Source organism: Terrapene carolina, unplaced genomic scaffold, assembly GCF_002925995.2.
Source record: "Terrapene carolina triunguis isolate 2854851 unplaced genomic scaffold, T_m_triunguis-2.0 Scaffold35098, whole genome shotgun sequence".
Lineage (NCBI taxonomy): Eukaryota > Metazoa > Chordata > Testudines > Emydidae > Terrapene > Terrapene triunguis.
In genome coordinates this window covers 16,046,524-16,068,681 of record NW_020699449.1, presented here as the reverse complement: position 1 = coordinate 16,068,681, position 22,158 = coordinate 16,046,524, and positions in this window count along the sequence as shown.

Genomic DNA, 22,158 nt, shown 5'->3' with positions numbered 1-22,158 from the left:
GGGGTAATAGGTGCCTATACAAGAAAAAGTCCCAAAAACCGGGACTGTCCCTATAAAAACAGAACATCTGGTCACCCTATCAATTGAGATCAAGGGAAGGGAGCAGTTACAGAAAAGACTAGGGCCCCATGATGGAAGAAAAGAGTGAGAAGTAAGGGTCCGGCTCCAGTGGGACCATTTGAACTCTCTCTCCCCCCCTCCCCCTTTGCATAGCCCTGAGCTGAGCTCCCACATGCTCACAGGAAGGGCGATCACACACGCACAGCCTCGTGGCTGGGATGCTAGTAGGCAGGCAAGCTCACATGATCTCTTTACTTCCGAAAGAGGCACCCCTAGTGAGTGCATTCATTTCATCTGGGCAGCTTTCCTCATAGCTTTTTACATACAGAAAGCAAGTTACTGTGATTACAGTGAATTAAGCTTCTCGCATTTTCTTTTAATGACCAGAGAACAGAGGCTGCATTTGGGCAGGAAAACGCAACCTGCAAACAGAGAGAGAGAGAGAGAGAGAGAGTCCAAAAATGAATAGGCATGAAGCAAGTTCCCAGAAGCCGTCTGATAAAGGAACCTATAGACATTTATATACATATTTAATCAGCGTTCTGAGCCAAGAAAATTTGGTGCATTAATATTACAGTGCCCTATTTAATGGGCTCACATTCAGTCTGAAATCATCTGTTCTGAAATCTCAGGGAGGAAGGTCTTCTTACTGTGCCATCCTTCTAAACCAAAATTAACCTATTTTCTGATATCATTTGTTTCTTAAAGGTGAAACGAAAAAAGTATTTGCGTCTCACAATGTGGAGGTGGAAGGGTCCTTGGTATGCATTTAAAAGCACGCCTCTGTTCCGAGAATAGCTGGGTTCAATCTCTTGACATTCCTCTAATAACTTATTGTGTGGCCACTGTCAGCTTTTCAAACTGAGCGTACAGTCCAGAGGCAACCGGGCGGCTCTGTAATGCAGGGGCTGTCTCCGGGATTGCTAAAACGATGGTAAAGATAGCCAGTAGGGCAGTTCCCACCAGCAGCCGATCTCCAGCAGGTCTCTGACATTGTTTCTAGAGTTACAGATGCTATGGAGAATGAGGAAACGTATAATAAAGGAGATACGGTTCTAGATCTTGTCCTATGCAATAGAGGGAGTAGGCATTGCTAGCAACATTTGGAGCTCTGACCTGGCCCCTTCTTCCCTTCTGGTCTTGAGAGCTCACCGGGTTGCTATGACAAGGCAGGAATTCTTTTGGTTATGACATCACAAAAGGTTTCCGTGGTTCTGATTTGCTTTGGGCCTCACTCTTAATGAACTCCATATACTTCCATATCTTTCCGTTGGATCTGTCTTCATGACAGTTTGAATTAAAACTCTGCAAGGGGAAAAAAAGAAACAATTAAATATACAAGTGTGTCGGAACAGGAGCTGAATACTGCATGTTGGCCTGGTACTGGGAGAATTGTTGTACAATGATATTAGGTTAAATATTGGTATATGTATTGTACGACTGTGCTGGGGTAAATCCACAGGGCTGATGGGAAACAAACAGGAAGATGAAACAATGATTCCAGGTTTGCCCCCCAGCAAACATTTATGGGACAATACAAGAGCCATTCCCTTTGATGCTCTACCTTGGATCTACTGTTGAGCTCACCGAACTGGTTTTGGAGAGCACAGCCAAAAACCCAGGAAACTTAGAAGACAAAGGACTTCTGGCCAGATAAAGAGTGACTGTCTCTGGTGGGGAGGCAGTTGTATGGGGACTGTTTAGAACAGACCTGTTTTCTGACACCTGGCATTGGCCACTGTTGGTAGACAGGATACCGGGCTATATGGACCTTTGGTCTGACCCGGTATGGCCGTTCTTATGACCAACACACCCACACAAACCCTCTGGAAGTCTGAAGAAGTTAGACCTTCCTGGGCTCCGTTCAGGGGGAAGGTAAGTCTATGGGTAAGATACATGTGCATATAGACACTTTGTTTTAAAAACCCTCTCCTATGCTTATGCTTTATTCCTATTGTTAAGATTAAACAATACTTTGGTTTAAGAAGTCTGTCTGACCACTATATTGACCGCTGATCACAGACTCCTGAAGGGAAGAAGCACAAGTACCTAATCCAGTTGGACCGGTGGGTAAATATGGCTAATAATCAAGGTACAATAGCCTGGGGCCCAGTCTAAGGCCTGGTCTACACTGGAGGGGGGGGGGGGGGGGGGGATCTAAGTTACCCAACTTCAGCTACAGGAAAAGGGTAGGTGAAGTCAACATACTTAGACCTAGTCACCGTGGTGTCTTCACTGCGGTGAGTCGACTGCTGTCGCTTCCCCATCGACTCCGCCTGCACCTCTTGCGGCGGTGGAGTACAGGAGTCGACGGGAGAGCACTCGGGGGTCGATTTATCGCGCCGGCGGGTAGTATAGACATACCCTGAGAGTGAAGAAATCATCAGATTCCAGCCAGGAGAGGTAAAGACATGAGGCCTGACATCTGAAAGGATGCACTTGGAGACCTGAGGGGTGGGTCACAAGGGCACCTACCCCTGCAGCTAGGACAACAAGTACTATATAACATAGACAGGCATGTCGAGTTCTAAATTCCAAGCCCCATTGGTGGGATTTCTCTCTCGTTAACTGAAGTGAAAGGGCCTCCAGGAAAGACAAGCAGCCTGTGAAATAAGAACCTGGAACACAAATGATTGCCTTTTCTATCATCTGAATGGGGTAGCAGATTATAGAGCACAGCTTTATTTTTATTAGAACTGGTTGATACATCCCATTTTTATTGCCACAAAAAAATGTCACTAAATAATCTTGTTGAAAAAATGTTCACAGAAAATTGATTTTTCCCCCACTCCCCAAAAAAATCCAAAACAAAATTGTTTTATTTCAATTTTTGTTTTTTTTTTCTTTTCCAAATAAAACTCTTCACCTGAAATATTTAGATCTCGATGAAAATGCACTTTTTAAATGCATTTTAAAAAAAAATCAATTAAAATTTCAACCGGGTTTAAACGATAGTGCTCTGGGCCCCTCCGTGTCACATTCTCCCTAACACTATGAGCCAAGTACCAGGTCTTCAGTGGAATCCTGATCATCTACGAGGTTTGGTCTCTGGACCCAAAAGTATAGGTGCTGGAACTAAAAATGTCCAGGTTTTTGGCAACCCAAAACTATCATTTTAAACTCAAAAACTTTCAGTTGTCAGAGTCTTCTTTATAGGGGAAGCCTGGAGAATTTGAAAGAATTTTTGACAAAACAACAACAAAATTGTTTTTGTTGAAAAATGTTGATGGGAGGGGGGAAAAAATAGGTAGCTTCCCAACCAGGTGTATGTTATGTTTTCCTGCCACTAGAAAGGGGCAAAGACATACTTGGCCAGAGTGTTACAACAACACTCAAGAAGCCAAAAGGCCATTCCATGTAGCTGTCCAATAGCCAAGCTCTCTCCATTGAGGGGGTTTTGCCTCCCTCTGCGGCATGGCGCACAGGTCACTTGCAGGTTTAAACTAGTGTAAATGGGGGATTCTCTGACACTTGAAGTCTTTAAATGATGATTTGAGGCGTTCAGGAACCCAGCCAGAGGTCAGGGGTCTGTTACAGGCGTGGGTGGGTGAGGTTCTGTGGCCTGCAATGTGCAGTTGGTCAGATTAGATGATCATGATGGTCCCTTCTGACCTTAAAGTCTATGAGTCAAACAGGGCCCCCACTCTGGAGATACGGATGCAATAAAAGGTAGTGACTGCCAGACAAAGCAGTGGTATCCTGCAAACATCCAGTGCAATCTACATGACCCTAGCCTCAGCTGAGTCCTCCAGAAGCTTGAGGGCAAAGCTGACAAAGTCAGAGTCCTCCAGTTTCTGCCTGTCCTGCTCTCCACCCCCTAAAGAATCAAAGTCCCTGTGATTTGTTCAGACACTTTCCCCCTATGGAAAACCTAGGGCATCCAAACATAGAACAGAAGCCCCACCACAAAGCAAGTGCCCCACCACAAAGCAAGAAGTGGGAATAACTAACCTTTGCATCCTGATGCCAAGCAGTTTGTGAGGAGCCCATATGCTGAAAATTACTCACATAACCATTGTGCTGAACAATTACACTGCACAAACACACGTGTAAAAAATCACCCCCTATTTGTGGATAATTCGCAGAAAGGAGGCTAAACGTGTCAGATCCATTCTTAATTAAAAATGGATGCCCTGCTCTTGCTAAACTTCTAAAAAATGGGGTTTAGAACAGAAAAGATGACCGACCTTTAGTTAGTGCAGGCATAGAGGTAATGAATTACTTCATCATTCATTGAGGAGGGAAGGAAAAGTTGCGATATACCCCATATGTCTGCATTTGTTAATCTCAATACCTGTAATCTGACAACACCCCTCTCCTGCTCGCAGACCCTGCAGGCTCTGATTGACATTATGTCAGAACTCCTGCAAGTGACTGAAAAGTGAGTCTGGAAATGCACAGTTCAATGAAATGGAAGACTTCTCTGGCCATGGTTTCATTTTTTTATCTTTCTTTCTTCCTGCAAATGCTAAGAACCATTTCTATCCCAGTGTGAAAAAGGGAACTAAAGTAACAATTATAATTAGTACTGCTGTTGCACCTAATGTGCTAGGGGCTGTATGTACATAGAGCAAGCGACAGTCATTGACACAAAGAACTCACAATCTAAATAGACTGGATAAAGGATAGGAGGGGAAAGAGAGCACTGAAGTCACGTGGGCAGGGTCAAACAGCAGAACCAGGACTACAATCCAGGTCTTGGACTCCCACTCCACTAGACCAACAGGGCCTGATTCTCATTTATATTAAGACCTCCTTATGCTCCTCTGCCACCATAAAATGTATTTAAAGTGGATTTAAATTACACTGCCAACCACTTAAGGCCCATTGACACAAGCCATAGCAATGTAAGGGGGGGTTGGCATCAATGAGGATCAAGCCCCGCATGGCAACAATGCCATTTCATAACCTAATCTGGTGCCAAATTGTATAGCCCTCATTCATGTAAACAATCCCAGTGAAGTCAGGGGCCAGAGCCACAGGTGGCGTAAATCAGCACAGCTGCTCTGAGCAGGGCCGGCTCCAGGCACCAGCAAAACAAGCAGGTGCTTGGGGTGGCACATTTCTAGGGGCGGCATTCTGGCGCCGGCCATCATAGGCGCCGACTCCGGGGCATGGGGAAAAAGTGCCCCCGCCGCCCCAGCTCGCTGCCCCAGCTCGCCTCCGCTCTGCCTCCGCCTGCTCCCCTGAGTGCACCGCCGCCGCTCCGCTTCTCCCCGCTCCCTCCCAGGGTTGCTGTGCGCGAAACAGCTGTTTCGCGCAGCAAGGCTGGGAGGGAGGAGAAGCCGAGCGACGGGCGCTCAGGGGAGGTGGCGGTGGTGGAGCAGAAGTGAGCTGGAGCAGGGAGTGGTTCCTCTACCCCCCGTTACTTCCTGCGCGCCCCCCCCCAGCTCATCTCCGCTCCGCCTGCTCCCCTGAACGCGCCGCTGCTCGGCTTCTCTGCCCTCCCTCGCCTAGGGGGGCCCCCAGGAAGCAATGGGGGGGGGAAATGCGGCACGCCCGGGGGAGGAGGTGGGGCTGGGGATTTGGGGAAGGGGTTCGGAAGGGGTGGAGTTGGGGCGGGGCCAGTGGCAGGGAGGCACAAAAAAAGGGGGGGGGGGCAAAAAATTTTTTGCTTGGGGCGGCAAAAATTCTAGAGCCGGCCCTGGCTCTGAGGTCAGTTGCTGCTGAAGATGTGTCCCAGGAAATGAAGCTAGGAGTCCTTCCTTTCACCTTGGAAAAGGCTTTCTCTGTTCACCTTCACAGATCACCACCTATCAGACCTGAACATTACCCCAGTGCTATGTACAGAAAAGCTGTTTTCTCAACACTTTTAGAGGTTCCTAAAATTCATTGTATATCATTTCTCACCCCCTCCAAGGCTTGTGTAGCCTGAGCAAGGCTTTCCGTCATTTACAGGCCGAGGGATAAGAAACAGGGACAATAAAAGTTTTGTTAAAGCTCTAAAACATTTCCAAACTATGTTTTTCCTGTAAGATCCGTGACACACCCAGAATACATGACTGTGTACTGGAAAGACTGGATTTGGTCTGTAGCATTGCTATGCATGAATAACATACCAAACCCAGGCTGATAAACCACCCCATCATCACATACTCTCTTTGGGCTTGGTCCAGTGCCCACTGTCTGAGATTCCTCCTCTATCTCCAGTGCGTGTTGGCTCAGGCCTTATAGTTGGAAAGTTCTGGGCTCAGCTGAATGCAAATCCCTTTTTTACCCCCCTGTGTCTTTGTCTGCAGAATGGCCTGTAGATTTAGTCTGTCCTGGCTTTGGAGCAGATGAAGGTTTGGGATTTCAGGAAGGGGTTGATTCCGCATTGGTGGGGGAGGGAATGAATGGAGAAAACAGACCCATAATCCCACCTGTCTCATTCACAGGTATTAGAGAGACACGGTGGGTGAGGTTACCTGCTGCTGGTGAAGGAGACAAGCTGTCTGAGAGTACCTGGGTAATAGACTGGAAGTGTCTGGAAACCAGAACAAATGATCTTAAGGCATTTCAATGTAGCTATCACCAATTCAACACTGGCAGTGACTGGGACATGGGCAGCCAGGCTTAGTGGTGAGAGCCCAGTGTCAGGACAGGGTTACCTGGAGTGAGGCGAGGCAAGGCAGAAGCAGGAGTTATTGCAGCTGTGGGCAAATGTTTTGAGCAGCCAGGGAACTGGGTTTAGGAGCCAGTTTGCTGACTCTTCCAACCAATCCGGCGGTGCAGCCAATCAGGCAGCCTGCAACAGGCCAGCTGGGCTCATCAAGTTGCCCAGAGACTGGCTCTGGCGCAAGCCCTGATTCCAGACTGGCAGTAACCACCGTATTTGCAGTGCAGTTACTATGCTATTCCGCAGTGCTCAGTAGCCTAAGGACGGGAACACCATGAATATCACAGCACAGTTAATTTTACCCGCAGACATTAATTGTCAAGGTGTCAGTGGCAACCACTGTATGCCTAGTCCCAGTCCCGCTTGGAATATGGAAATGGAAAGAGTTTATCTGAAGGCTTTCCATTTATATTTCGGTCCAAAAAACAGGTGATGGGTCAGGGCTGCGTGGGAGCAGGTTGTTTTGTCCAAATCTATTTGCCCATCCCTGGCTAGGATTCAGAGTGCATTGGATTTGCTGATGCAGAAATTAACAGCGGCAGTCCAGATGGAGCCTGGAAATGACTGACAGCCCCCAAGTCCCACATCCATAAAATTTCCAGCAGTTCAATAGATGCTAAATAAATAGTCCCCAAGCCTAACACAGACTTGTCGACATGTGCTTAGCACACACTGCCTTGTGGATAAGTCGTCTCAATCAGATTTAGCTGCCTTGGCCTTTCGGAAATCAGATGAGAGAGGCTCCTTCGCGTAGGTATTGTCAGGACAAGTCATTCAGAAGAATGTGAGGACAGAGAAGCCTCTTTGTAAAAATCCTTTAAGTTCAATTGTGAATTTACACACACACACACACACACACACACACACTCACTCATCCCCATTTTCTTTCTGCTCAGATTTTTAAAGGCATGTTGTGACTGTACATTGGTCCTGAACTGAGAGAGCGGCTACACCATAACCCCTTAGGCAAGTATTGTTTAAAAACTTTATTGTAGAGCAGAGGAGCCAAGCACAAAACCTCTTTATTTTCTTTCAGCTGTTGGGAGTAGAGCTGTTGGCGTGAAAAAAAATTTTTTGCCCAAAAAAAAAATGCAGTTTGGATCAACTGAAATGTTTTGTGAATTTGTTTAGAATTTACCCTTTTTTTTTTTTTTTGCTTTTAAACTCCCTCTCCCCAATACTGAAAAAATCAAAATGATTTGTTCCAACATTTTCAAAATGAAACATTTCAATTTTTGGAATCAAAATGGCTTTGCTTTGAAGTGTTCTTCCCTTATTATATAATTTTTTAAAAGGCTTAATCTTACAAACAAGCATTTTGTTTCAGGGTGAATGAACCATTTCTTTTGACCCCAAATAACTTTTTCCCCCCACTTTTTCAGTTCGCAAAAAAAAATTCTGTTTGGCCAGTAAACAAAACTCAGTCATTCGCCCAGCACTAGTTAGGAGACATATTTTGTCCTCAGGCCCACTCCGGTAAAGTTGGAAGTCCCTGGGAGTTATAGCTGTAACTGAGGGCAGACCAGGTTGTCATACACTGAGGGCACGTCTATATCGTACACTCCTTATGGCAGCATGTAGAGCAGTGGTTCTCAAACTAGGGCCGCCACTTGTTCAGGGAAAGCCCCTGGCGGGCCGGGCCGGTTTGTTTACCTGCCGTGTCCGCAGGTTCGGCCGATCGCGGTGCCCAGTGGCCGCAGTTCGCCGCTTCAGGCCAATGGGGGCCGCAGGAAGGGCAGCCAGCACCTCCCTCGGCTCGCGCCGCTTCCTGCAGCCCCCATTGGCCTGGAGCGGCAAACCGCGGCCAGTGGGTGCTGCGATCGGCCAAACCTGCAGACACGGCAGGTAAACAAACCGGCCCGGCCCGCCAGGGGCTTTCCCTACACAAGCGGCGGCCCTAGTTTGAGAACCACTGATGTAGCGTACATACATTACACGCTCCCCTAGCATGGCTATAAATAGCAGTGTAGCCAGTGAATCTCTGCTTAGGTGAGCAGAGCAAAGACATGCCTGAGCCGTTTGGGTAAATACCCTCTACACACCCAAGCAGTGTCTCCCACGCCTAAACTGCTCCTTTTAGCAGTGTAGTGTCCTGCTGCCTTCCCACTGCCGGAGCCTTTCACTGACACTTGTAGCTGTGCATCACAGTTTGGACACAGCCTGCTTTTCACTGCAATGTGTAGCTACACATACCCTACACCCTGCGTGTGCAGTATAGACATATCCTGGGTTCGTTACTACTGTAACCCCTAAGGAGATGACCTAGATTCCGGGGGCTCTGTCTGCCGGCAGCTCAGGGAGAGGCACTGTCCCTGGTAGGGAGGGGGAGCCAAGGTAAACTCAGAGTCTGCCCGGCAATAGGAAGTGAGATGCCCCTCCCAGGGAGTTCAGGAAAGGGGAGAAGCCATTTTTGAGTCCGTCTGGAGCCAGCCAGGGCAAGGACAGGACTGGCTGTGTGGGGAGCTGGTGGGTCCCAGGTCTGCAGGCAGGTTCCCCCTGAGAACAGGCCTCTAGGGACCTGACAGCAGATCCCTCAGCTGGGCTTTTCCCTCGCCACTGATGACTCCCAGTTTGTAGAGTTTTGCTGGGAAATTTCCCCAGCCAGGCTGAGTTTGCCCTCCAGCTCATCAGGGGAGATCAGTCCCCACATGGTCAGCTCTGCTCCTGCTGCTAGTCCAGGGCTGCTGCCTGCTGTGTGTGTGTCTGGAGGCTGGGCTAGGAGACGACAGTCTGGATTTTAGTACAGTTGTGTAACCTGCACCTTGAGCCCTGCACCCTTTTGTGGGGAGGGAAATCCTGAGACCAGAAGCAGCCTGACTCCTGCCTGAAGAGGATCCCTGCCAGCAGAAATCAGCCCCTCTGCAGTGACCGAGGAGTCCAGAGTCAGCTCTGAACCTGAGGATCATTCATGGAGTTTGTGAGTGCACCATCTTCTAGTTAGTCAGGGAATTTGGTTTGGGGACCCCCTACTCCCTGAACTGTGTCCTCAAGCCAGGGAGTGAGGGGTTTGGGGATTTTATAACCTGCTGCATATTACACCTGTGGAGGGATGTACTGCCTTCTCCCACTTGTGAGTCCTTTGGGCTGTACTGAACCCAGTCAGCCACACTGCTAAACCACTGCAGAGAAGATCTCGTGGTCATAGGTCATCAAGGGCCCCAACAAAGTACATGTACCAACGGGACACTAATCTTACATTTGCTACCTCAAGTCACGTGACTGGGGAAAGTCACAGGTATTATCAGTGTGGGCACCGGTGACCCTAACAATAGTGTTTTACCCTGTTATGTATATTTGTCTCCTGTTTAATATAATTATTGTGTTGAATATATTGTATGTGTTTGTGTTATTTCTTGGAAGGGGCCAACTATCCAACTCCAACTATCTGGCAAGTAAATGGGGATTACCCTGTGGTTAGAATTTTCCTCCCAAGCTGCCCTGGTGACCACCAAATAAATTCATAGGAAAAAATAAAGACAATAAATACACCCTGCTGAGTGGGGGGTGGGATCCAGAAGAATCCAGACCTGTCCATCAAAACCTGTCAGCAGATTGGCATTGAAGAAGGTAACGGGGTGGAGTGGGGGCGTTACACTACTTATTTCTGATAGCAGCTATAGTGCAAGAGGGCTGGGAAAATGGAACAGATATGAAGGCCCAGATTTACAAAGGAATTTAGGCACTTAAAGGTGCAAGTTAAGCACCTCTATAAACCCCACTAGGTGCCAGACAAGTGACGTGCCTGACTGCCTTTGATTTCAATGGGAATTAGGCACTTATCTCACTTAGGTGCTTTGGCAAATCCTATCTGATCTTTTGGTGCCTAAATACCTTTGTAAACCTGGGCCTGACGTACTTGCAGAGGATTTGCCAGAAACAAGCTGATAAAGTGGCCAAGAGAAGGATGGAGGACTGGTCAATAAATGTGTGCACAAAAGGGTTGGTTTTTTTTGCGGGGGGAAATAGTTTGACTCAATTTTCAAAAACAATTCTAAAAATAATTGAAAAGTGGGAAAAAATAACGGAATGTTTTCATTTTGAAATAGTGGGAAATGGCCCGTTTTAACTCAGTTCATTTATTTTCCCATTTCATTTTTCCGCTGGTGGTAAAGAGGTGGGGAAGGGAAGTAGAAGAGAGAGAGAGAAACCTACTCTCTCACTTGCTCATTGTTTCTCTCCAGAAAAAGTTAGGGAAAAGTAAAGATGTGAGAGAAAGTAACATGTTCACTCTGTATTAACTCCCTGCCCCAAACTTTCCAATGGAAAGAAGTGAGACAGTATGTGGTGAGGGTGCTTGGGGGGAGGTGTTACAGTCTCACTTTTTTTATTGTTTTCCCCTTTTTACATGGCAGAGAAAGGACTCACTTCTCAGACAAGCATGTAAACTGTGGGGAATCCTACCACAGGTGCTTCTTGCCTTCACTGCACAGTTAATGCGAGTGATCGGCCCCCTATAGTTCTGTCTCCAGGCAAAAACTCTCCAAGAGCAGAGGGGCGGTTCACACCTCATCAGGGCATGTATGGGACAAACCCAGCCCAGCCTCACAGGGACAAAGGACGCTGACCTAGGCAGCAGCAAAAGGATCTGTTGGACTCTCGAGTGAGTCACCCCCTTTCTCTTGGTCAATTTGGGACTGCGATGAGGTAGTGCTCACCTGACTCTGAAAAGGGTGGAGGGGTAAAGCCAAGATGGAAGAAAGAACATGATAAAAGGGAGAGACGTTTGCCAGGCGCTCTCTCTCTTCCACCTCCATCTACAGACACCACCACCCAGCGACTGAAGCGCTGATCAAAGGGGAGAGCCTGGCTGAAGGGCAACCAGCCAGCCTGTGGTGAGAAGCATCTAAGTTTGTAAGGGCACTGAAAGTGTTAAGATCAGTTTAGAATCCATTTTGCTTTTATTTCATTTGAGAGGTAGCTGTGGGTTTCCTCTCCTAGGCTACAGCCTGAGAGAAGCCTGGAGGTATGTCTACATGGCCAAAACAAAACCTATGGCAGAGAGTTGTGGGAGTGAGACTGCTGGTCAGGCTTGCAGAGCTCAGGCTATGGGGATAAAATAGCCGTGTAGAACTCTGAGACCCACCTGCCTTGCCAAGCTGTTTTTTAGCCCTGTAGCATGAGCCCCGTGTGACGTTCCCCGAGTGTCATCTGGACCGGTGATCTGCTCGGTCACTCCAATCCTTGACTCTGGGAGCCAGCCTTACCCTGCTCTGCTGTGAGAACCTCCACTCCTGGGCTGTTCACACACAGACTCCAGCATGTAAGCTGCTCCTTGGATTGTGCAACCGAATGACACTAGCCAATATCGCCGGCCCCAGACACAACTCTAGGAACCTCCGTCTTGCAATGTCCAGTTATGCCTGCTGGACGCTGCAAGCATATATGAGTTCATCAATTTAACAAAGAAATTGATATGTACCAGACTTGATATCCCCAGGGGAGCCTCTGACACGCTTCACACCAATCCCACTGCTTCAGGTAGAATAAACAAACAGATTTATTAAAACCCAGCCCCTCCTTAGCTGGGTTTGATCACCAGTTATGCCTAACACCCCTTCCCGCTGTCACCCAATGGCCTAGCTGGGCTCAGGCTCCTGTTAACCCATAGTCTGTGTTAACTGGGTCAGAGATTTTGTTCATGTGGACAGTAGGGTTAAAACCCGGGTAAGAGGCAGGTTAACTGTGTGGTGAAGACATACCCTTTCCGAGGCTGTCTGATAGTGCTTCCTCAGATAGAAGTTAACTATATTTTTTTCCATAAAATTGTTTGATGAACCTTAGTGATTCTTTTAACCTATTTTATATTTCACATGATTGGAAAATGTCAATCCCAGAGCATACACCTGAGTCTCCTGCTTACTACGGATCAGTTTCTGACACCCTCGCTCCCATGGCGTCATGATCTGACATCCATGGGACCATGGGTGGACAAATCTGAGTCAGGGGACACAAATGGGCCCTATGTTTACACATGGAAGAGGCAGGGAAGATAATGTGTATGTGAGCCAGATTTTGTCTAATGAAAGTAGGTTATTAAAGTGCCTCATTATTATTAAAAGTCTGATGGTGTTTTAATTAGTATGTCTAATTGCCAGGGCAAATTATCCATATACTGATTTCAAAATGAGCTTTGTGATACATTATCAGTCTTATCTTCCTGAAACACTGGCTTAGCAGAGTCTATTAGGAGCAAAATATTTCATGCTGAACGGAGTGTTTTTCTCAGAATGGATCAACCTTTTAGAATTCCATCACTTAAAGGAACTAACCTTTAGCTACTCATATTCACATCCAACTCGCAAACAACACGAAGGCAAAATTAAAACAAATTCCTTTTTAGAGGTTTCCACTTGGGCATTTGGATGTTTTCACTCATTTTTCACAGATCCCTTTCAAAAGGGGCTTCTAATTTGGGGGTCCCTTGCTTTCAGGGGGCCAGCTTTAGACAACCTCCAGCCTGATTTTCAGAAGCGCTCCACCTCTCCCAGGCTAACTGAAGTCCATGGGAGCTGCAGGGACTGTGTACTATTTATGTGTACGGCGAAGCACCTTCACGCTTTTGGAGTCTGCAAAGCAATACAATCAGACACAACAGGAATCAAAACAGCTGTATGCTCCTGATCAAAAAGAGAATACAGGGAAGGCAAAGCAATCTGTCACCAACTTCCCGCTCCCTGCATGGTGACGTCCAATGGAGAAGTCTCACTTTTGAGGGATTAAAATAAAACCTTTCATGGTTTACTCCGCAAAAGGACATCACTCTATCCACAGCTGTTCTAGTCTAACAGCTTGGGCTGCTGTTACAGGTGACAGCACATGCACCCTTGCTTTGAAACTTTCACATATGGTACATGGAGGCCCACTTTCCCAGCCTCACCAACTCTAGCTGTAATGTCATGTTTGCTGTTTTCCTTAAAGCCCCAGCTCCTGGAGTCATGTGATTAAATAAGAATATCTCTCTAAGGTACTTGAGTAGCCTCTTTTACCATTGTATCTGAGCACCTCCCAATCTTTTACCATATTCTTCCTCACAAGCTGAGGTTGCACAGTGCTTTTGTCCATTTTACAGAGAGAGAGAGAGAATAAGGCCCAGATCCTTAAAGGCATTTAGGCTCATAACTTCCACTGATTTCAACTGTTGTTTTCAGTGTTGTTGTAGCCGGGTTGGTCCTAGGATGTGAGAGAGACAAGGTGGGGGAGGTGATTATTTTTGTTAGACCAACTTCCGTTTGGTGAGAGAGAGACAAGCTTTCAAGCTGCACAGAGCTCTTCTTCAGGGCTGGCAAAAGTAACCAGAGTGTCACAGCTAAATGGAAGTTAGAAGGCCTTAATACTTCTGTAGATCTGGCCCTAAGTGACTAGCCCAATGTCACACAGGAAGCCTGTCGCAGGACAGGGGGGGAAAAACCATGTCCTTGCCTAACCCAGGCAATCCTTTAACCACTGGACCATCCTTCCTGAGTTTCTAGCCCTGGTGGCTACTGAGGAAAAGCTTGAAAACACAGCCCCTAGAGGTTCCAAACCCAGAGGGCCAGAATCCCAATTTTGTTGGGTTTTTGTTTTGTTTTCTTGGTTGGATTTTTTTTTTTTTTAAATCTCATGGGGGTTTTTGAAGCCAATTTCATTATTTTGGGGCAGTCGGACTCATGCATGTTTAAACAGGGCTGGTAATTCTGCGCTCTAGCCCTAAACTGATAGGCAAGAAGAAATGTCCGTGTTCATGCTAGTGGGCCTCGTAATAAAAAAACACAGAGGAGGGAAACGTGTCACTGTTGAAACAGAATTGACTGCAACTAGGATGTATTCTAAAGGCTTATGATAAAACAAACCATTCTGTTTAACTACATTGCAATCATACTGGCATACCTCCCCCCCCCCTTCTTTTTTGTTTTTGTCTGTTAACATTCCCGTCGCTGCTGATCACCAGGCTATAAATAGAATCCGCTTCCCTTAGAATCCGCCTGCTACGCCCGACTGATTCATTGAGAAATCACAATCACTTTCCTTGTGGCGAATGGCGGTGGTGCAGACCCTGTACTGCCGCCGCCCTGAATGAATGAGGAAGGAAGAGGAATGGGGTTAGTTAAAGAAGGGAAAGTTTTAGTAGCAATCAGATGGGTTGTGGGGAGGGGGCTTGGCCGCTTGATGCTGGTTTGGGGGGAAATAGAGCTCTTTGCTTACTACTGTTATTTCCTTGCATGTAGCAGTTGTGCTTTAAACCCTGGGAAGGTTCTCGCGCTGCGCCTGCGACAAGAAACCTCTCTGATCTTTGTCTGCCCAGCGCACGGGAAACCGAAATACAGGCGAGCTCTGGCTCAGCCCGCCCCTTCCCGTTTGAAATGACAAGGAATTACGGCAGGGCTGGGATTTGTGCTAGCGTTCCACCAATGGACTTAGTGGGGCTCAGAGCTGCCTTGCAGAAATGCCCTGGCTGCCGTGGTCGCGGATTTCATTCAGACAAATGGGAACTGGGAGTGGAAACCCCTTAGGGGACTTGGGGTTTCCAGCCAGCAGAAGTTAGAGAAGACTCAGAGGCCCAGCTGAAAGTACAAAGAAGTTAGAGACCTCCCTTCCCACCAGAGGGGGTATGCCAGTGGGGGGTGTTGGACCCCAGAGCGGGCGTGGCTGGACAGCCCTGCTCTCCTGATGAAATGAAGCCCTACCAGGAGTTCCCATTGAGAAAATGGAGAATCCCCCGGATATTTCCATTGATTATAATTATTTGTATTATCGGAGCACCTCAGAGCCCGGACCTGGATTGGATTAGATTCCGTGCTCTCGTGCCTTGGGGGACAGGAGGCAACCCAGTATTTCCACCTCTGTCTAGCAAGTGCCATGTTTCTTGCTCCATGGTAGTCTGTTTCCATGATGGCACCATCTTTATCAACGGTTTTCTGATGTGTGTTTTTTTTCTGTCTTCTGCCAGATGCTACCCCATTGAGGGGCTTGTCTAGGAATACGGTTTTTGGTATTCATACAACATGCTCAAACCACTTCAGCCTTCTTTCTCGAATCGTTGTCTCTGCAATGTGCTGGCCAGTCCTGTGTAACTGGACACCATTAAATTAGGCTTGAATGAAGACTGGGAGTGGATGGGTCATTACACAAAGTAAAAACTATTTCCCCAGGCTGATTTTTCCCCTACTGTTACTCACACCTTCTTGTCAGCTGTTGGAAATCGGCCATCCTGATTATCGCTACATCCTGTTTATCTGTTGGAGAAACAGAGAGCTTCCTGTTTAGGAGCCAGTCTTCTTGCTGTTGTTCTATTTATTGTTATTTTAAAGAACAGGGTCTAGATCTCGCAGGCAAAACTCCTCTTGACTTCAGGCAGCTCAGGTATCACATGCCTGTCTCAGGAGCGCCCTAAAAGTGGGGAGGGCCACAGGCGCAGGAACCAGGGTCCCACCCCCCCCCATGCTGCCCCTTCTCCCTCTGCCTCCCCGCCCCTCCTTTGTTGGGCACCACTGCTGCAGCCGCTGCCTTTCTCCAGCGGCCGCCTGCCCTCTCTCCTGCTTCAGCCACTAACAGGCAACTTAAGAGAAACTGACCCAGATGGGAGGTTGCAGGTCTCTGGGCTAGAGGTGCCCATCGGGCAGGGGCTCGATGCAGGGATCATGGAGGGAGGCTTGCCGGCCCGTGCTATGCAGGAGGTTAGGGCTAGATGATCACAATGGTCCCTTCTGGCCTTGGAATCTGTGGGTTCCCCCAGATCGGAAATAGTTTGTCTGTAAGAGATGGGACACACCGGCAGGGAGGACAGGCACAGCCCGCCCCCACCCCCCGAGCTCCCCTCTTTTAAGTGTGCAGCATATGATCCCTGCAGGCAGCTAGCCAACTCCACTGGTCCCCACTCCCCCCAACCTCCTGGCTGGTGGGATGTGCCCAGGATGAGCCCCTTGAGCGAAGGGGCTGCAGTTCTGGGAACCCCAATACCCTCCAGCCCCTGCTTTGTCAGCCTAAGGCACAGTCTAGCCCTAGGAGCCAGCTGCTTTGCCACATCTCCCCCAGCTCTGGGCCGACTCACACTGACCTCAGAGCTGGCGTTCTTTCCATAGCTAAGGTTCCCCACCCCAGGCGGCTCCTCCTGGCCCCAGTTCAGCACCAGACAGAAGCGCTGTCAGCCTGGGAATTGTCCCATTGAAGCTGACGGGGCTACTGTCTTGCTTAAATGCCGGGCATGTGCTTGAATGGCTTTGCCAGACTGGATGCTCTGTGCTCCTCTCGTGGTAAGAAATACGACTGCAAAGGGGGGTAAGGAGAGGGCTCCCACTCTGCACCCCCATTCTATCGCACAGCTGCCAGCCAGGGGGTTTGCAGGGCCTGGGGAAATCGCTTCTCTTCTCCTTCCCGGCTGGCTGAGCCCAGGGAGAGGTGCTAATCATGTTCAAGTGCCGCACTTTAGTTTAACACCTAGCAGTTAGGTGCTAAATGCTGCTAATCACAGAGGGCTGTTTTATAATGGCAGAAACGTCATTGCAATCAGAGGGAATCTTGCCTGCCAGCCCAGGGACAGGCCATTGTGATGCACTCAGGCCATCCAGCTCTCTCCCTCCCCTTCATTATAAGCAAAGCTTCATTATGGGCTGGCTCTCCTGGATGTGTACAGCAGACACTGCGGGTCTCTCTCACATGCAGTCGGATTGCTAGTCTTTGTATTTCCCAGTAAAGCCTAGAGCCTGAGGGGGGGATAGTGCTAGGTGCTGGACAAGCAGTAAATGACAGCCCTTGCTCAAAGGGCTTCCAGCGTAAAATAGACGATGTAACAGGTAGCATGAGCAGCAGGTATCATAGGCCGAGGAGGCTAAGCCTCCGCTAACCCAGGCCTGTAGCCCCGCCCATGCTCTGCCCCGAGACCCCGCCCTCGCTCCCCCTCTCCCTGAAGCAAGGGCTCTGCTCCAGCCAGGGGCCGGAGCAGTTTGGACGGCTCAGGATGGCCGGCAGCCTGGTGCTCGGGATGGCTCGCATGGCTGGGGCAGGCCGATGACGCAGCTGGGGTGGGCTGGCAGGGGCTCCACCAGCCGTGGGGGGAGGGAGGCCTTGAGGCCCTGTTGGGGGGGCGGACCTTGGGCAGAAGGGGCGGGGCCAGGGGCTTACCTCCCTGAAGCGGGGGTTCACCCGCCGCCCGTGACAGGGAGGGCGCGTTAGCAGAGATTAGCTGCACTCACAAGTCCTAGCCCAGCAGTAGCAGTAAGCACAGCTCACCACTCGCCTAGCTGCTCTCAAGCCGCAGTTGTCTGTGGCATCCTGGCAGCGGTTAGTGTTAGGCGGGATTTGAGGGAGGAGAGGAAGGTGATGGCACTGTGGATCTTGCCTGGAGGTTTTTGCGTGTGTAAGGGGGGGACACAATGGGATGGTCCTTTGGGGAGAAGTGGACAGCCGGCGTTGTTGACAGAGCACAGGCGAGAGTCAAGAACAAGACTGTGGAGGGCTTTGAAGACTTTGCAAGTAGTTTGTGTGTGGTGGGATCCAGGATGGAGGGGCGATGGCAGGACTTAGAGAGGGTAACGTAGCCGGAGCAGCGAGCCAGGGATGATCTTAGCAGCAGCATGGTGAATAGGGAGGAGATGTGGGGACAGGCGTCAAGGCTAGAGAGGAAGAGATTATGGTAGCTGAGGTGGGAGAGGATCGGGGCCTGGACTTGGCTGTGTGGGCAGAGAGGAAAGGCTGGCTCTTGGAGAGGCTGGGCAGAAAGAAGCAGTGAGGTGGAGATGGGACCTGGATGTGTGGCCAATTTGGGACCCCCGTAAAAATCTCCCCCCGTCACACCTCTCCACAGAGCTTCTCCGGTCTCAGGGCTGCAGTGTGGGGGGGATGCCCAAAAGGAGTGAGCGGGGGGCAGGGCCATGGGCGGAATGGGGGCAGGGCAGTGGGGGGAAAGGGTGGAATGGAGCGGGGCTGTGGGGGAAAGGGCAGAATGGGGGCGGCGGTGGAACAGGGGTGGGGCCTCAGGCAGAAGGGGATGGATGGAGGAAGGGCACAGGCAGAAGGGGCAGGATGGAGGAAGGGCCGCAGGTGGAAGGGGTGGGGTGGGGCCATGGTTCTGGCACTGAGGCCCCCCCCCCCACTTGCTCAGGCCCAGGGCCCCAGGAGTCCTTAATCTTTCTCTGTCTCAAGGTCCCTTCCAGACCAGCCTATGATTCTATGATCTCTGGGTCACCACCATTCAGCATCCCTCTGACAGCTCGTTTATGAAGGGCATTAGCACCCCGGGGTCGTGACTGTCTGTGCTCCATGACAGTGGAGGGGCAGCCAGCAACACCAATTAAAGGGGAAGGAAAAGTCAAATGTAAAAAGTGACCCCACTTCAGGGCCTGTCTACACATGTAATGCACTAAACCTCTACCCTGATATAACGCTGTCCTCGGGAGCCAAAAAATCTTACCGTGTTATAGGTGAAACCATGTTATATCGAACTTGCTTTGATCCACCAGAGCGCACAGCCCCGCCCCCCCGGAGCGCTGCTTTACCGTGTTATATCCGAATTAGTGTTATATCGGGTCGCGTTATATTGGGGTAGAGGTGTACTTTAACTATCCCAGCATAGCTCTTTGTATAGAGTGAGGCTGTGGGGGGAATGGGGCCAGGGTGGGGGTGGAATCGGGAGAAAGGACTGGCTTGAATTCTGCTCTCGATTGGAAAGTCCTTAAAGTCTGGCAGCGTTTGGATCAGCATATTAGTGTGGGCTCATCTTGAGAGCTGGTTTGTGAGTCGTGTCTACAGTAGTTTTGCATGGAAGTTGAGGGCAGAATGTGCAGCTGAGGGTCACAGTTAGCACTAGGAGAATAATGGATTTGTCAGTGTGTTAGCAACTTTGAAAAGTTGGGAGGGGAGGGCAGAATTTTCAGATCAGAGCAAAAATAAGAACTTTTGGAATTTCCGGACAAATGAAACGTTTTGTTTCAACAAAATTGGAAAGTTTCATTTCCGTTTTAACCGTTTTAAAATGTTTTTGAATTTTTAAAATAAAATTAAAGGAAATTTTGAAGCAAAAGCCATTTCAAACAGAAAAATCAAAATAATTCCTTTTTTGTAAATGTCGAAGTGAAACATTCCAATGTTTTCTGATATATTTTTTTTAATGAACAATTCAGTGAACGTGACACAAATTCACGAACCATTTTGGTGTTGCCATATCTGCATTTTTCACCCCAAAAATCGTTTTGACCAAATAAATTTGCCCGGTTCTTGTCATTGTGAAGATCTGAGATCCACACTGTGGACATGAGAAAAGAGTTTTCTTCATCGCCTGTTTGTCTAGGCGTTCAAAAGTCCTTATTAGGATCTGGAACATGAAGCACACGGGGTCGTTGCTGGGATACCCTTACAGTAGTAGAAAGAACAGGAGTACTTGTGGCACCTTAGAGACTAACAAATTTATTAGCGCATAAGCTTTTGTGGGCTACAGTAGTCACTCAATTAATTTAAGAGAAAGGATTCCTAATTCTAAGGAAACAAATTTTATACACACGTGAAGCTCTTATAGTTTTATGTATTTTTTAACCTACTAACTCGCCTCTGTTAATCACTCATAATTGTCATAGAACTGAATGGAAGCTGTGACGTTGGTCTGGTCAGAATTAATCCCACTGTATTTATGGTCAATAAGAGTGGAGGACAATATGGCTGAGGGGGTTGGTTGCAAGAGAACCTTTGACAGCTAGTCTGGAGGTTCTAAATCCCATGCTAAGTGGTACCGGACAAGGATGTTGTTATCCTCTGTTTGGTGAGGTGAATGCTGTTTCTCATGCACATATTGCAGTCATGACAGAGAGGCCCAGGATTCATTGGCTGACTGATACCAAACTACTCTCTCACCCAGAGAGGTGGGCCAAAACTTTCCAAAGTGGCTAGTGATTTGGGATCTGTTGTGATAACGGGGCCTACAAATTTACCCTAATTGTGAGCTCCACTGTGAAGAGTGAGGGAAAGTTCATAGAATGTCACAGTAACCTAGAACAACAAACACTGATGGGAAAGGGTGCAAAAGCAGGACAGAAAGACTGAATTAGTGCAAACCAAAAGGCCTACCGATCTAACTGGAGGACTGTGTTAAGACCATGCCTGGTAAACGAGAACAGTGTGGAACTGGAAATCAGTGAACCAAGATTGGTACGTTGTAAATGAGACCGGATTAGGGATCACACTAATGAGAGGCTGGGCTATTCCACCCACCACTCCCTTTTGGGGTTCTTAAAACAAGAGACTTTGCGAGGAGCAGCTGGTTGACTGCAAGATGAGAGACGGGGAAGCAGCAAGCTTCTTCATCCCCCCACCATCTCCTGGGACCCCGGACCTTCATCCTGAGTTTGAGAGATGTCTTGACCAGACCAGTCCAGAGGGAGGGAGCCAGATGACATCACCACCTCTATCAGCTTCAGCTAAATCCCAAATACTGCCTGCGATATGAGACTTTGGGCTGGTCTACACTGCCGCGCTAGTTCGGCGGCTGGGGATCGAAGTTCCGAGTTCGATTTATCGCGTCTGGTCTGGACGCGATAAATCGAACCAGGAAGTGATCCCCGTCGACTGCGGTACTCCAGCTCAACAAGAGGAGTACCGCGGAGTCGACGGGGAGCCTGCCTGCCGCGTGTGGACCGCGTCTGAACCGCGGTAAGTTCGAAGTAAGGTATGTCGAATTCAGCTACGTTATTCACGTAGCTGAATTTGCGTACCTTACTTCGACTTGGGGGGTAAGTGTAGACCAAGCCTTTGTTTCCCTCCTCCCCCTCCCTTGTGCATTCTTTTCATTCCCTACCTTATATCTTCTCTTTCCTGGCCTTTTCTTTTTTCCCTCTGTCTAATAAGAGTCTGGTTTAGCCAGCCAAGACAGCACTTTTGCAACACTGCTGCAAGTCTGTGACCAGAAAGAGGCAGCTAAAAGCAATGTCCTAAACAGCCCGATCGATGTGAGTCCTGGTTTGCCAGGTCTTGGAGTGGCTGATAAGACGGCATGCCGAGCCTGTGTTTTTCCAGCAGTGAAGTTGCACATGAGAGTCAACGCCAGACCCAGAAGCTGCATTTTCTCTCTTTGCTGATCGGTTCTCTCCCCTGCTGTGTGAGTTTGTCTTGTTCTAAAGGAAATGGGATCAGACTTTAACAACGCCAGCAACAACAGCACCTGCCCATCTCCACTAACTTCTTCTCTGTTCCTCCAAAGGCCAGTTGTCACCATCTTTGATACACCTAAAACACTGTCAAACAGGGGTGGTGTCCTGCTAAAACCTCTCTCCAGCTCCAGGGAAAGGGAACGAGGGATGTTGTTAAAATGAAAACCTTATTCGGGCCTTTACATTTCAAATGCTTTAACTGTTTTTCCTTCTTTTCCGTATCTTTACTAAAAAGGTAAAGGGATGTTTAATGGTGTGTTTGCCGTGGTACTAAGCAGGCTGAGTTCTCTGTATACCAAACCCTGAACCATGTTTAAAATTGTTTAATGTTGGACACTGTGACAGAATACACCCCTGTATTCACACCTTACTCACTATTATAATAATCTT